The 13,686-nt window shown below is 42.2% G+C and overlaps 2 pseudogenes; both read right to left on the bottom strand.

The window, feature by feature from the left end:
* Positions 1 to 2,613: 2,613 nt before the first annotated feature.
* LOC119297481 lies at positions 2,614 to 5,251 on the bottom strand (annotated as a pseudogene).
* A 952-nt stretch (positions 5,252 to 6,203) lies between these two features.
* Positions 6,204 to 10,871, bottom strand: LOC119301955 (annotated as a pseudogene).
* Between the last annotated feature and the right edge of the window lie 2,815 nt (positions 10,872 to 13,686).

The following is a 13,686-nucleotide window of genomic DNA, read 5'->3' as shown; positions in this document are numbered from 1 at the left end:
AGTGTGGGTTCGTGGCACGAATCCACACTAAAGGCTTGCCCCCTTTAGTGTGGGTTCGTGGCACGAACCGGTACTATATGTTAGACCTTTAGTATCGGTCTGTGTCACAAACCGGTACTAAAGGGGCTCGTGGGGACCCGGCCTGACGCCAGCTTGCCACTACCCCTTTAGTATCGATTCGTGGCACGAACCGGTACTAAAGGCTCAACACGAACCGGTACTAATGCATATGATGCCTTTAGTGCCGGGCCAACTTCAAACCCACACTAATGTGTCTCACATTATACCCTTTTTCTACTAGTGAACAACTCCGATAGCTAGGCAATAACTGTGGATTTTCAGGCCTCTTTTCTAGAGGAGGCAACAATGTGTTTCAGTACTTGCCTACATTTTATATCAACTGACGGAAAACACACAAAGCACCTGCCATCTTTTATAGGCAATGCAATATTTTTTTGCAGGCAATGCGATGTGTTCTTTTAGTCTTGATCTCTTGCTGCCAGTGGGAGTTATGAAGTTGATCTCTCTAGTATTTTTTGTACCAGCACAAGTTCTTTTTCTGCAAACCCCTGCTGCTGTTGTTAGTGTCGTTAAATTTCAGTTAAGTTCAGTCAAAAGATTGGTTTATCGCTTCTGCTGTTGAACATTTTTCTGAATAATTGTTAGGCCACATAGTAAGGTCCAGCCAATAGAATATGTATTGGCAAATACAATGTGTTTTTGCAGTCAATAGAATATGTTTTTGCAGAAACATAGTGGAGGTAGGCAACATTTCAGTTAAGTTCAGGCAATAGAATATGTTTTTTTAGACAATACAATTAGCCAAGTCATCAGGGAGCATATTCAGGTCAAGCCCAGACATCTGGGAATTTCAAAAACAAAAAGGAAAATTTTAGTAAGCAAAAAGATTTATAAGACGCACCACCAGGGAGAGTTTTTTTTTTTTTTTGCATAACCAGCATGAAACAAAGGTAGTTCCATTAATATTTTTTTTTGCGGGGAAAACTTCCAATCTATTCATCTTCAATCATGGTAGTACAACGAATACTAGAAATAATAAAAATTACATCCAGATCCGTAGACCACCTAGCGACGACTACAAGCACTGAAGCGAGCCGAAGGCACGCCGCTGCCATCGCCCCTCCCTCATCGGAGCCGGGCAAACCTTGTTGTAGTAGACAGTCGGGAAGTCGTCGTGCTAAGGCCCCATAGAACCAACGCACCAGAACAGCAACCGCCGCAGATGAAGAGTGTAGATTAAAAGGATCCAACCTGAAGACACACGAACGAAGACGAACGACAAACAGATCCAAGCAAATCCACCAAGCACAGATCAGCCGGAGACACAACTCAACACGCCCACCGATGATGCTGAACACATCACCGGAACGGGGGCTAGGCGGGGAGACCTTTATTCCATCTTCAGGGAGCCGCCGCCGTCTCGCCTTCCTGAGTAGGACGCAAATCCTAACAAAGATCGAAAAAAGATCTAAAAACAGAGCCCTCCCACCGGCAACGGGCGAGATCCACTCCGCCTTCATGGCCCTAAGGCCACCGAAGACGGGACGGACCGGCGCCGGCACCGGCGGGAGGTAGAGTACCCTAGCTTTTTGGAGGGGCGGCTGGCTAGGTCAAAAGAGCGCGTGAGATCTGGGGTAGCGGTCAGTAAATAAAGATCTGTGAGCAACTTCTCTTTTTAATTGCAGCAGCTTGATGTGCCTACAATTTTTACTTTGGACAATACAGGGGAACTACTACTACATATTATATGAGCAACTTCATTTATAATCAGAATGTCCTCTTTTTGTAACAAAGCCCTGGAAATGTAGGCACATTTAACTCACACTGGCACAGAGAACTTTGTTGTAGGCAAAAAAATTCTACCCAAATGCTGAGCGGTGCACACACGCGTTATCAAGCGCGCTCAAGCAGCCGCACAGGAACCATCCATCTGTTGTAAGATCGTGACACGTGGAGAGGTGGACCGATCAAGCGGACAAGCACAAGACGGTGGTTTTTTGTCACTTCCCCTTGGAAATTTGGGGAGACGCGCCCAACTTTTTTTAATTACTATAATTTGTGTATAGACCAAAGGGTTCGATCAGCATGTGGCAGATTGTTTAATTGGTTTCGGGAAGGCAAGCATATAAGTTCCTTTGCAAAACAAACTTTGTTGTGTAGATATTGCTGTACTAGATCCATTCCTATATTTTACTGATATGCATGCTTCAATAGTAGTACTTATGTTATGATGAGGAATAACGTAAGATGGAGTGAAACATGGTGGACATGGCTTCGTCACCAAGCTAGCGGAGAGATGTCACGGGAGATGTTGAGGCCGGCAGCCGGCACTAGCGAGGAGGCTGATCGGTTCCCGTGGAGCAATGCAATGTTGCAACGACAACATATTGGGTTCCATTTTCAGGTCGAGAAGAACTGATGAACAACATGTGCGTGATTCATTCGTTCATTCATCTGATCCTTCCTTGTTTCACTCAACTCAGATTCATTAACTTTTTGCACTTACCCATGGTTTGATTGGAATGAGGACTGAGGAATATCATATATCCATAAACCTCAGATATTTAGTGACATTAATTGGAATGAGGAATATCCTATGTCCATAAAGCTCCTTTTTTTTGGGAAACCTCATATTCTTTTAGTGGAACATGGTCATGATGAACCAGCAAGATTTTAAAAATGCCTATGGCAACGCACTGGCATTCTACTAATTAAGTATAATTTCTCATACTTCTCTGTTAATATGGTGGTGGCCGCCGGCGCTGCCGAATCAGGTTGTCCACGTCGACGAATCAAATCTGGAGCTGGGCTTCCCTTGGGCCTTGATGACCCAGCCTCGCTCTCCTCTCCATTTCTCTGCTGCCAAACAAAGGATACTGTTCTAAGAAAAAGCATACAGATCTTTAAAAAAAATAGGTATGCAAATGCTGATCTACAATCTTGTAAAATGGCATGATTTATAGTATTCAAATAGTTCTAAAACCAGGAAGGTCCCTACTCTTTGCTGAAGTAAATTAACACATATGGTGCAGGGCTTCAACTTTATGTGTGTCTAATTTCGATGTTTCCAAGATGAATCAAAATATCTACTTCAAACTTTTAGCAGACTGCAGACCAGTGCTATGTATCTATTAATTAAATTTATACTGAAAAGCACATGTTACAAAAGTGAGTCCCATCATACTGATATACCCGAACAGCAAGTCATTAACTTACTTATTTGAATACTATAACTGGAAGGAAACAAGTAACAACAACAGGGAGGCTACTAGAGTAACTGGAAGCTAGTAGAGCCATCACAAACCTTTGCCTGGTCTGCCGCTGGGATCATCTTCTTGCTCTCAACACTGAAGGCGTCAGCTGCCTGGACTAAGACCTATAAATAATATGTCAATTTCACAACATCAGACAAACAGCAAACGATTCTGCTCAAAGAAGACCTCCACACCATACCTTCCATTGAGCATCCAAACTATCAACATGAGACTCCAGCATGTCCGTCATCCGCCTCTGCTCCACCCAATTAAGCCGTCGGTGGGGGCTATCCTGCTACACTCACATCAGGCAGTTCTAATTAAGAATCCTCACTCCAAAATTAACTGAAAAATGTTGATCCAATGTGTAAAAATCTTGATAACTTTCAATTCGACGCGGAAGGATAAGTTTACCTGATCTGGTGGTGCAGGCAAGTTCAGACTGATGGCTGCGCCGATCACATGTGCCATTTCCTGCCAACAAGGGTTATTACAGTGTGTCACACTCAAATCTTCAACAGTAATGAAACATATACTACTGTACTATATAGGTTAATAAGGGAAGTGCAGCTATCATACATGCATCCTTTGCTGAATCCGATGGGCGGATCTCCACAGCTCTTCTATCTCAGAACGGTCGTGTTCCCACGCCTCCCACTTCTTCAATTTCCAACCCTCTTTTCGCTTTGGCGTGCGCACGATACCAGCCTTCTTGTATGCATCCAACCGCACAAGTGACTTCACATACATACAGGATTGAATACTCCGGTAGCCACAGCGGGGGCTGAAAAGTAACAGCTTCCCTAACTTGGTTACGTCGATTGTAAAGCGCTGGCTCGTAAGTTCATGGCAATATATGCCGCCGTTAACACTATGCATGATAATCTTATCCCCGTAGATGAAATGTGGTCCAAGAACTTTAAGTGTTGATAACTCAATACTATACGTCTGGATCCAGCTGCTTTGCTCTGTCTTGTTGTCAAGTGTCCAATATGCAGCTTCCCTGTAAGCCCGGTATCTCTTCTGACTTGAACAGCAGCCACAGACACCTTGGAATCTATCTCCGTGATCCAGTAAAGAAACGGATTACCAAATGCAGGATCCGCAAAATCAACTTCGGGCAACCGTATTAATTTTAGACATTCATCTCTGAGATCAAAGGATACGACGGCCCGTCGCCAGCTGCTTTCTTTGTCATGGGTTAGCCAGTACATTGCTCCGTCAACATTGACAACTCCACTTTGTTTCACACAGTACAAGCTCAGAGCTTGTTCAGTTCTGACAACCCTCCACTGCTCATCACCCAGCGTGTAAACTTGAATGACACTGAAGGAACCACCGACATGGTGGTGCTCATTGCCCGGAAGAAAGTGCAAGACCTTGTATTCATTTGTAGCTGGGCTGAAACCAAAGCTGTAGAACGAAGGGTGATCACCCGTCGAGTACATCTTAACGGGTTTGGCGAGGTGCATACATTCACCGGTGGCGAGGTTGGCAATCTTGATGGTCGATTTGCTCGAGTACAAGCAAAGAAGACCGTTGCACGAACCGCACAAGAAATCATCAGGCTCAACCACGGGCACATCCCATTTCGATGGCGACCAGGCCTCGTCAAAGAGGACTGCTTCGCTAGGGCAGAGCTTGCCTGAAGACCCGTCTTGTTGGAAGAATAAAAGGGGGCGACGCTGCGCGTGCCGGAGGTGTGCCATGGTGAACTGCGGATCCCGAATGATGCCATCCCACTGCTTGCAGACAACACGGCACCTCAGCAGGTTGCTCACCGGAAGCCTCACAAGTATCAGTTCGATGATATCTTGCGGCAACCAGGTCAGGCGTTTCTTCTTTGTTGGCTTCATCGCCACGACTTGCGTCGAAGCCACAGTGAGAGAGCTACCAGATCCTTGGGCAATCAACCATTTCACGGACTGGCAAGCCAAACGAACCCAGAGACTGAATAAACTCTGCAGAAAATACATGAAAGAAAGATCATTCATCGTAATTTTCAAACATTTTGGGATCAAAACAGGAGCTGAAGAAATCGCTATGCCCTCAACATTATCCTTCTTTATATGACTTTATATGACTATACCGAAGAGGTTCGTCAAGCAATCCATGATCCATAATCTTTGAATCTAGTCTAACTATATACACAAATAAAAGACATGGTACTGCTACCTAGTAATAGGCCGCCGCCAATATTTCGTACTCGACTGAATTTCATAGATGGTACTGCCAGGTTCCGACGGATTGATGTTTTTCCCTCGCAGGTTGCAAACCCTAACGACTTGTATTAATTCCCTACGGGATCAAGGCGCGTGATGCAGAAGAAGCGCGACTACAGAAAGGTAGAGGGAGCGAAAACCGAGATCCGGAGCTAGGGGAGGGGAGGGGAGACTCACGGGCGAACTCAGATGAACTCTTCCGCGCCGGCGCAAGATGAGAGAAATAAAAGATGAGATTACGCCATCGTTTCATAGATAGGGAGAGTGCGGTATTTAAGCGCCTGTGGTGCAGCGGCCAGGTTCGGAACGGATACGCCTTCACTCGTGGGACTTTTTTCGTCTTCTTCAGTTCAAAGAGGCCGAAGGTACCTGACACCTTCGGTTTTTAGGTTTTTCACAAGTCAAATCCTTTTATACTTGGTTTTCCCATGCCAAATTTCTTTCGAGCGCAGGCGCAGCAATTCCTTTGGAGATGCGTTCGTGAGGGGTATTGGCTGTTCTTGGAACCCCAATTTGTTAGCAGTCTTAGTTGCTTTGGTTTCCATCTTAGGTGGGGCTGTTTGATGCTGATTTTGCAATAAAAGAAAAAAAATCAAATGTCCTTGGGGAGCGTCCTCATTCACCCATTTGTACCGGCCTTGAGCAGTCAGTTCAGACTTGAGAGGCAATATGAAAGGTTTTGCTTTCATCCATAGATAGAAGATTATAGTGCAACTACAAGGTTCGCACTTCCAAGTATTCTGTAGATCTTCAATACATACTCGGTGGCAGGAGTTAGTTTGATCTTCAGATCAAATGTCTTGCTGCCCCGCAGATTCTTCGACATCTCAAATTGACCAATATGTTTAAGTGCCATAAATATCATGAATTCAAATGGACAAAAACATGACAGCGCATAGATGGTACTGCAGATATCACTGTTTTACAGGTGAAACAGCTAAGCGTTCCCTCGGGGTACAAACAAACAAGAGTTGAACAACAGCCGGCGAGCTGGAGAAGAATGCGACGATAAGCTCTCAAGTATCAAATCTTCACATCATCGCCCTCGCTGCGATTCTGAGAAGAAATGCCAGCATCTGAACTCGACGCGCCAATCTGAAACATGAGTAGGGTTCAAGTACAAGACAATATACTTTCATCGCAAGTCAGGGGAAGTGTAGAATTCACATTTGAGGAGAGCATAGCATCATTGTTTTCTTTTCCTCGAAAGAAAAAGGTGCATGGACTGTTTTACAATGCCGTTAAATTTCAAATTCAAAGCTCAAAACAGAAAATGGGGAATGGAAATTTTGACGTTTACCAATCAATCCATGCTTCATATTCTGAATGTTCCTTAACTCTTCGTGTGCTAATATGTCTACTATATAAAGGTGTAGGATGTTGAACAATTGTAAGTACCGCTCCACTACATTACTTGACAGCAACCAAAGTATCTTTTAATTCCATGCACAGCTATGCCCAATTTATCATTATTCACTTAGTGCACCAGCAAATGTGCAAGAATGGAACTGCAGACAATACCATCGATTCAAAGGTGGTAAAATCAATAGCTTGATAGGACCTATATTTATGCAAATCTGAAAAATACAAGTTAAGGAAGGAATCGACACGCAAAGTATTTTGCAATCAAACCCAGTTCACAAATTTAGGGTGCCTATGTTAACCTCGATAAAAAATATTTCTTATTGATGTAAAATATGTTGACTGTGGGCTAGCTACTTAACAGCGTAATGAACACAGTAACTAGACAACTTGCACAGCAAGGAAAAGGAACTAAAGTACACAAGTATGCATACATTAAAATATGGGATGGAAAATAATTGTATTAGAGGGGAAGTCATTCACTTGTATGAAAGGAGATAATACAGGTACTTCGCTTATATTTCAAAAGAAGCTAATTTGTCTATTTATTGCGGAAGAGATTAAAACAGATATAGGAGACAAGAACTAGTGAGCTACAGCAGAAAGGAAAAACATGAATAAATTAGAGCAAATGTAAAACTTTACCTGATTTAATACAGCATTAACCATCATGCTAAAGATACTGTGCCTTGCGTCCCTCGTAGCCTGTAGACAAGTTAACTTTATTAATTTGGCATGTCTTAAGGAACAGTTGCATATGATCTGGCTTGTAAACTTGAAACACTATTACCTTCGCAATATTGTTCCAATTCTCCACACGACCGAATAAATTTTCCCTATCCTGCTTCCGTGCCACACAATTAAGCCGCCGGAGGGGCCTTGGCTGCTGGAGTCTCATGCAAGAAATGTGTTGAAACAACAATAAGGGTACACTTAAAGAACATTAAATATTGTACTTTTCAGATGATTGTCGACCATTCAAACTTAATATGAAAATAAAAGGTATGCTGACTTCCATTTAGATAAAGAAGTACCTGATCTGGAATGTTCGGAAATATTTGATTGATTTTCATGCCTATTTCCAGTTGAATCGTGTCATCCCATATACGCGGCAGCACACCATTGATCATTGTGCGATAGCATTGTGCATGTGCCTATCAAATAGCAATGCAGAAATTATAAATATTTCCAACAAATTCTCATTAAGCTAAATTTGAATTCAGCCTACATACAGCTCCCTCATGCTCGTCTTGATGAGTATCGGTCCATATTCTTTCATTCTCAGAGAGCTTGTGCTCCCACGCCTCCCACTTCTTCAATTCCCACACTTCCCGCTGTTTTGGCCTACGAACAATGCCAGCCTTCTTGTATACATCTAAGCGTATGAGTGATTTCACACAGATGTAGGATTGCATGTTGTCAGGCTTGTGGGGCCTGAAATCTAACAGCTTTGCCATCTTACACAATTTAGTATTGGAGTTGTCACCAAGCAACTCATAGGAATATAGGTTACGATCACGACGTTGCAATATGATCTTATCCCTATGAACCAAATTTGGACCCGGAATGTAATCAGGTGAGTACTGAATATTGTACTTCTGGCTCCACCTTTGCTCCGTTTTGTTCTCAAGTGTCCAAATTTGCAGCTTACCAACAAGCTTTCTGGGCTGAAAGGAACAGGTTTGAGCCGTTGCTATACATATCTTCCCATCAATCTCTCTAACCCAGTACCGACGAGGCCCATCACCTGCAGAGTCTTCGAGTACAGTTGCTGGCAGTTGTATCCGTGCAAAACTTTCTTTACTGAGATCAAAGGTCATAACTGCATGCTGCCAGCTAGCTACCATGTCTTCAGCTAGCCAGTACATTGTTCCACCAATATTAACTGCTCCAGAGTTTTTTACACAGTTTAAACTTAGGGCTTCTGGAGTTTTAATATCTCTCCATTTGTCATCACCAAGTGTGTAAACTTGAACAACTCTGAATCTGCTATTATTATGGAGAGGGCGGCCCTCGACAGAATCACCAAGGAAGTGTATAATCTTGTATTCTTTTGTCACTGGGTGAAATCCAAAGTTATACAAGAAGAAGTAATCACCCCTTAAATTCTTTACAGGTTTATCAAGATGCAGACATTCACCCGTTGCAAGGTTAGCTATCTTGAGTGTTGATGACTTTGTGTATAAGCAAAGAAGCCCGTTGCATGAACCACAAAGGGAATCACCAGGGCCAACCACTGGCACTGCACATGTCGACTGTGACCAGGTTTCATCAATCAGGATAGCATCAGCAGGATAGAGCTGTCCTGAGATCGACTCTTGTGGGAAGAATAGGAAAGCACATTGGGGCGCATTCTGGAGGTGAGAGGTGACAAACTGGGGATCTCAGATGATTTTGTGCCATTCCTTGCAGACACCAGTACACCTCAACAAAGTGCTCACTGGAAGCTTCACAAATATCCGCTCAATGAGTTCTCCTGGGAGACGGTTTATAATGTGTTCCTCGTCTTTTTGCTTCTTTGGTTTGGTTTCCTCAGCCATAGTAAGCAATCTAGTCTCTTGAGGAAACCTAGATACCAAATTCTTCTGCAGACACATTTAAAAACAATAGGGCAAACTGAATAGAGATTATGATTAAAATAATTTGCAGGAAAATAACATGAAGTTTAGGTGAAGTTTAACAGATGTTCGAGTTTATCTTCTTAGAATTGGTAAAGAAGGAAATAAGCGGCAGGCCTTTCAAATATGGAGCCCTGTATGGCTATTGACTAATGACCACAAACAAATCAATATATGTATGATGCCTGCAAGGTTGAAAATTCAAGCTAGCTTATTACCAAAAGCATGGTGAAATACATATCAATATGCATATATGAAACACAAAGCGAGTATGACACTGCTAAAACTCGCCATACAATTTTAGCCAAACGCCGCAAATGACTCTCCTCAACAATTATGTGCATCAACACAACAACCAGACAACTTAGAAATAGTTTGCATTGCGACACTGGACAAAACAAGCAGATAACGCATTTTTTGGCATTAGAAAAGACGTACGAACTCCGGAATCAAGCAGCAAAACTGCATCAGCAACAAATAGGGCCGGTCATAGACAGCAATTTCTGCACCTTTTGTAAGTTTCAGTAGCTACAGTAGTATGCAAATGTCTAAACATCTCCCTGCTATATTCCAGCACCGTGGAACAGAAAAATAAGGGTGTGTCTGGTTGTTCACATTACTCCAGCCTGCATCGTAGCTGGGATCCTGGCTGAGTTGATGCAAAGATAAGCTCAGATGTGTGTTTGGTGGCCTATATGCTTTGGAGCAGGCTGAGCAGAGATGTTGTTTGGTTGTTTCTATCTACTAAGGGTGTAAGAGAGATGATGTATTTAGCAGATATTGTTTGGTAGGTTGCACTAGTTGAAAAACTTCTAATCGATATGAGATGCAAGCCACGAACCAAGGTGCAAAGTGATGTATACATAACACATCATCTTTGGCATCAAATTTAAATTATCATCAGTCCTCATGAGCAAACTAGTACAAGGCAAAATCCAAATGTGCTTATCAATTCCCATGTTTTCTTTTACAAGAATTCATATCCACCAATTCTGTGCCACTAGAAATACGTTATCAACAAGAAATATAATCACCATTTATTATATAGAACAACCATAACAAATCTGAGTGAGAGAAGCTGGCTAATATTTTTGGAGAGGAGGCGGGCTACCACCTCCCAACGGCGGCGGCGGAGAAGTAGAATAGGGCTGGTGAGGTCCCCTCCGGCTCCTGGATCTCAAATTCTCAATGGCGGCAAAGGAGCAGAAGGAGCCGGCGGCGGCGGCGGCCCTCCTTCAGGGCGACGGAGGCGAATCTGGGGGCCGGTCGAAGGAGGAGGAGAAGGCGGCGGCGGCGGCGAATGTTAGGCCGGGCGGAGGGGATGGGAGGACCGGCGGTGGCAGCGGAGGCGGGCGTGGTGCGGGCGACAGCAAATGTGGGGAACACAGGTTGGTTTGTTTTCTTTGCTTCTTTCGCTCTTTGTTTTTCGTTCATTTTTTATTTTGTTTTGTTTATACTTGAAATATTTTAAATATATTTATATTGGTTTACTTTGGAATTTTCATAATTTCTAAAAAAATCATTGTGCATTAAAAATATTCAATCTACAAAAGCGTTTCATGATTTTGGAAAAATATTCCGTACCATTAAAAAAGAAGTTTGTAACATTTAGAAAAATGAAAGTAACACATACAAAAAATGTTTCACGTGTTTTTAAAATTGTTCAAGTCATTATGGAATATGTTAAATGTGTATTCAAAAAAAGTTCAACGTGCATTTGACAAATGTTCAACATATATTCGTAAAAATGTCCATCGTGTATTTGGAAAATGTTCAGCGGCCATCTAAAAAAATGTCCATTGTGCATTTGACAAATGTTCGACATGTATTTGAATAAAATATTCAACATGTACTTAAAAAATGTTCAGTATACAATTTTGTTTTCAACTTGTATTAAAAAAATCAACATGTATTTGACAAGAATAAAGAAAAAAAGAAGAAGAAGAAAAAAAAGAATAGAAGACAACCCAATGAAAACCGATGAAAAAAATATTGAAACCAAAAAGAAAAAAACACATGCAAAAGCATCCCAAAGCTGCTCCATACAAATACAACAATCATCTCCATCCCAAAACATGATTTTCAAAAATATAAACTTAATAGAATCACAATACAAATCAAACTTATTAATGTTTTAGCATCATACAAATACAGCAATCATCTCCATTGCAACAAATGTTTAAATTCAAATAATTAATACAACAACAAATGATCCGAAAGGCAAATAATTGTTCAAATCAGAGACAAATACATATAAAATTTATTGAATAAAATGGGAGTCTATCTCCCATACAGTTGCCACTAATACTCAACAAGATCATCACGAGAGCTCGGTTACGCGGAAGTGAAATTGAATGGAGTTTAATGCTTTAAGATTATGTTGTGGTGTAATTCTCTGGCGGTGATGGATGAACACCGACTGCACACTTCACCTATAAAGGGCGAAGAGCATTATGTGATTATTTTGTTTATGATGGATGGTCGGGATGGCAGATATTACCGGGCCTAGAGTTTATGAACTGTTGCAAGAAGAGTTAATGGGACCCTAAATTTCAATTTTATGATTAAATTTAAATTTGTCTTAATTATTCTTGTTATATTTGTAGATGCTTGCGTAGATATTATAATCATAAGTGTGTATGTTGTTCAATTGAGGGCGATACATAAGTGTAGGCTCCACCAAACAACAATTATCAAGGCAATGAAAGTTAAATTAATTGCAAGGTGAAAAAACTTGGTGAAATACTTGTTATCCTCGAGAATGATGTGATCCATATAACATATAAGAAACACCACCGGCTTGACCTTAAAACAATTAAAGATTGGGTTACTTGCTGCACCTTTTGCTTTTGTTACAATTTACTATTGTTATAATTAAGGATCTATCATTCAAACAAACATTCAAATAATCTTTTCCGCTTTTACAGTGATTTCGTACTAATTTTTATAGACCAATTCCTTCTAATCCTTGTTGAGTGTGACACTATTACTTATCGAAAAGATCTATAATCGAACACCTATGTCTTCAAAATGCACAATTATAGGTTCATATTACTAATCCACTTTATATATGTTTATGTTTGGGCGAAGCCAAATAAATATATTTGCAGACAACCACAACTCCGTATCATGCACGCCACCACCGTCCCTACTCTTACGGTCTTAACGGGTGAAGGCAACGATGATTAAGGGTCTCCTCACGGACAACTTAAGACTCTCAGATCTCCCTTTATTTCCCTTATCGTAGTTCCGCAAAAGAGAGAGAGATAGCTTTTATCACCGCAATATATCCTCATCTCCGATGACAATGATAGTAACATACTTCAAGTCCATATAGGTAAATGTTGTGAGGTCGATTTCATGCAACATCATAAGAACAACTAACACAAACATATAAAGAAAATAATGTACTTGTTGAAGTTCGATTCATACATATACTAGTTCCTCCATATCCTCAAGAACTAGGAGGGTTTACTCAGACATAGAAACAATAAACATCATCATGGTGTTCATGTTAATAATGAATGAACGATTTAATGTAATACAAGTATGTGTTGGGGTTTGGTTTTACGATAGAAGGGTTGATGTCGTGATACGACCCCTCGTAATAATTTAAATACCAAGGTCGTTGTTGTTTTGTGTACACTGGAGCACCTGCGGCTAAGTTATGGAGACACTAGTCTCTACTCATAATGTCTCAGTTGGTAGGTCGCGTTCCGGGTTTTATTTTCGTCCCACCTTACCCGATCTTTTTTGGTACTTCTTTGGTACTTCCTCCCATCATCCCCTTAGCCGCGAAAAATCAAGGAAAACCCCGCGATCGAGTCTCGCACACGTCTAATGTCTCAGTTGGTAGTCTGCGTTCCGGGTTTATTTTCGTCCCACCACTTTCGTCCAGTTTATTTTCGTCGGTTTTTTCGTCGCCTCCCACCACCACTCCCGCACTGGTTTTTGGGCGTCCCACAAAAATTCCCCCCGTGTGCTCGATGTATTCCTCCTCCGCCGCCATCTGCCGCCTCCGCTAAGATCTGAGGCCCCCCACTTGTGGGCCGCCGCCGCCGCAGAACCCCGGGGAAGGGCAGGGCAGGGCGCCGTCTTCCTCCGCCGCCGCCATCTGGTCCCCCTCCGCTCCCATCTGCCGCCGCTGCTGATCCTAAGAGACGTCGCCGCCGTCGCGGATCGGCGGGACGCCGCCGCCGCCGTCTCCTC

The sequence above is a fragment of the Triticum dicoccoides genome, chromosome 5A, assembly GCF_002162155.2.
Source record: "Triticum dicoccoides isolate Atlit2015 ecotype Zavitan chromosome 5A, WEW_v2.0, whole genome shotgun sequence".
NCBI lineage: Eukaryota > Viridiplantae > Streptophyta > Magnoliopsida > Poales > Poaceae > Triticum > Triticum dicoccoides.
The sequence above is the reverse complement of the archived record's forward strand: the minus strand, read 5'-3'. Positions and strand labels throughout refer to the sequence as shown.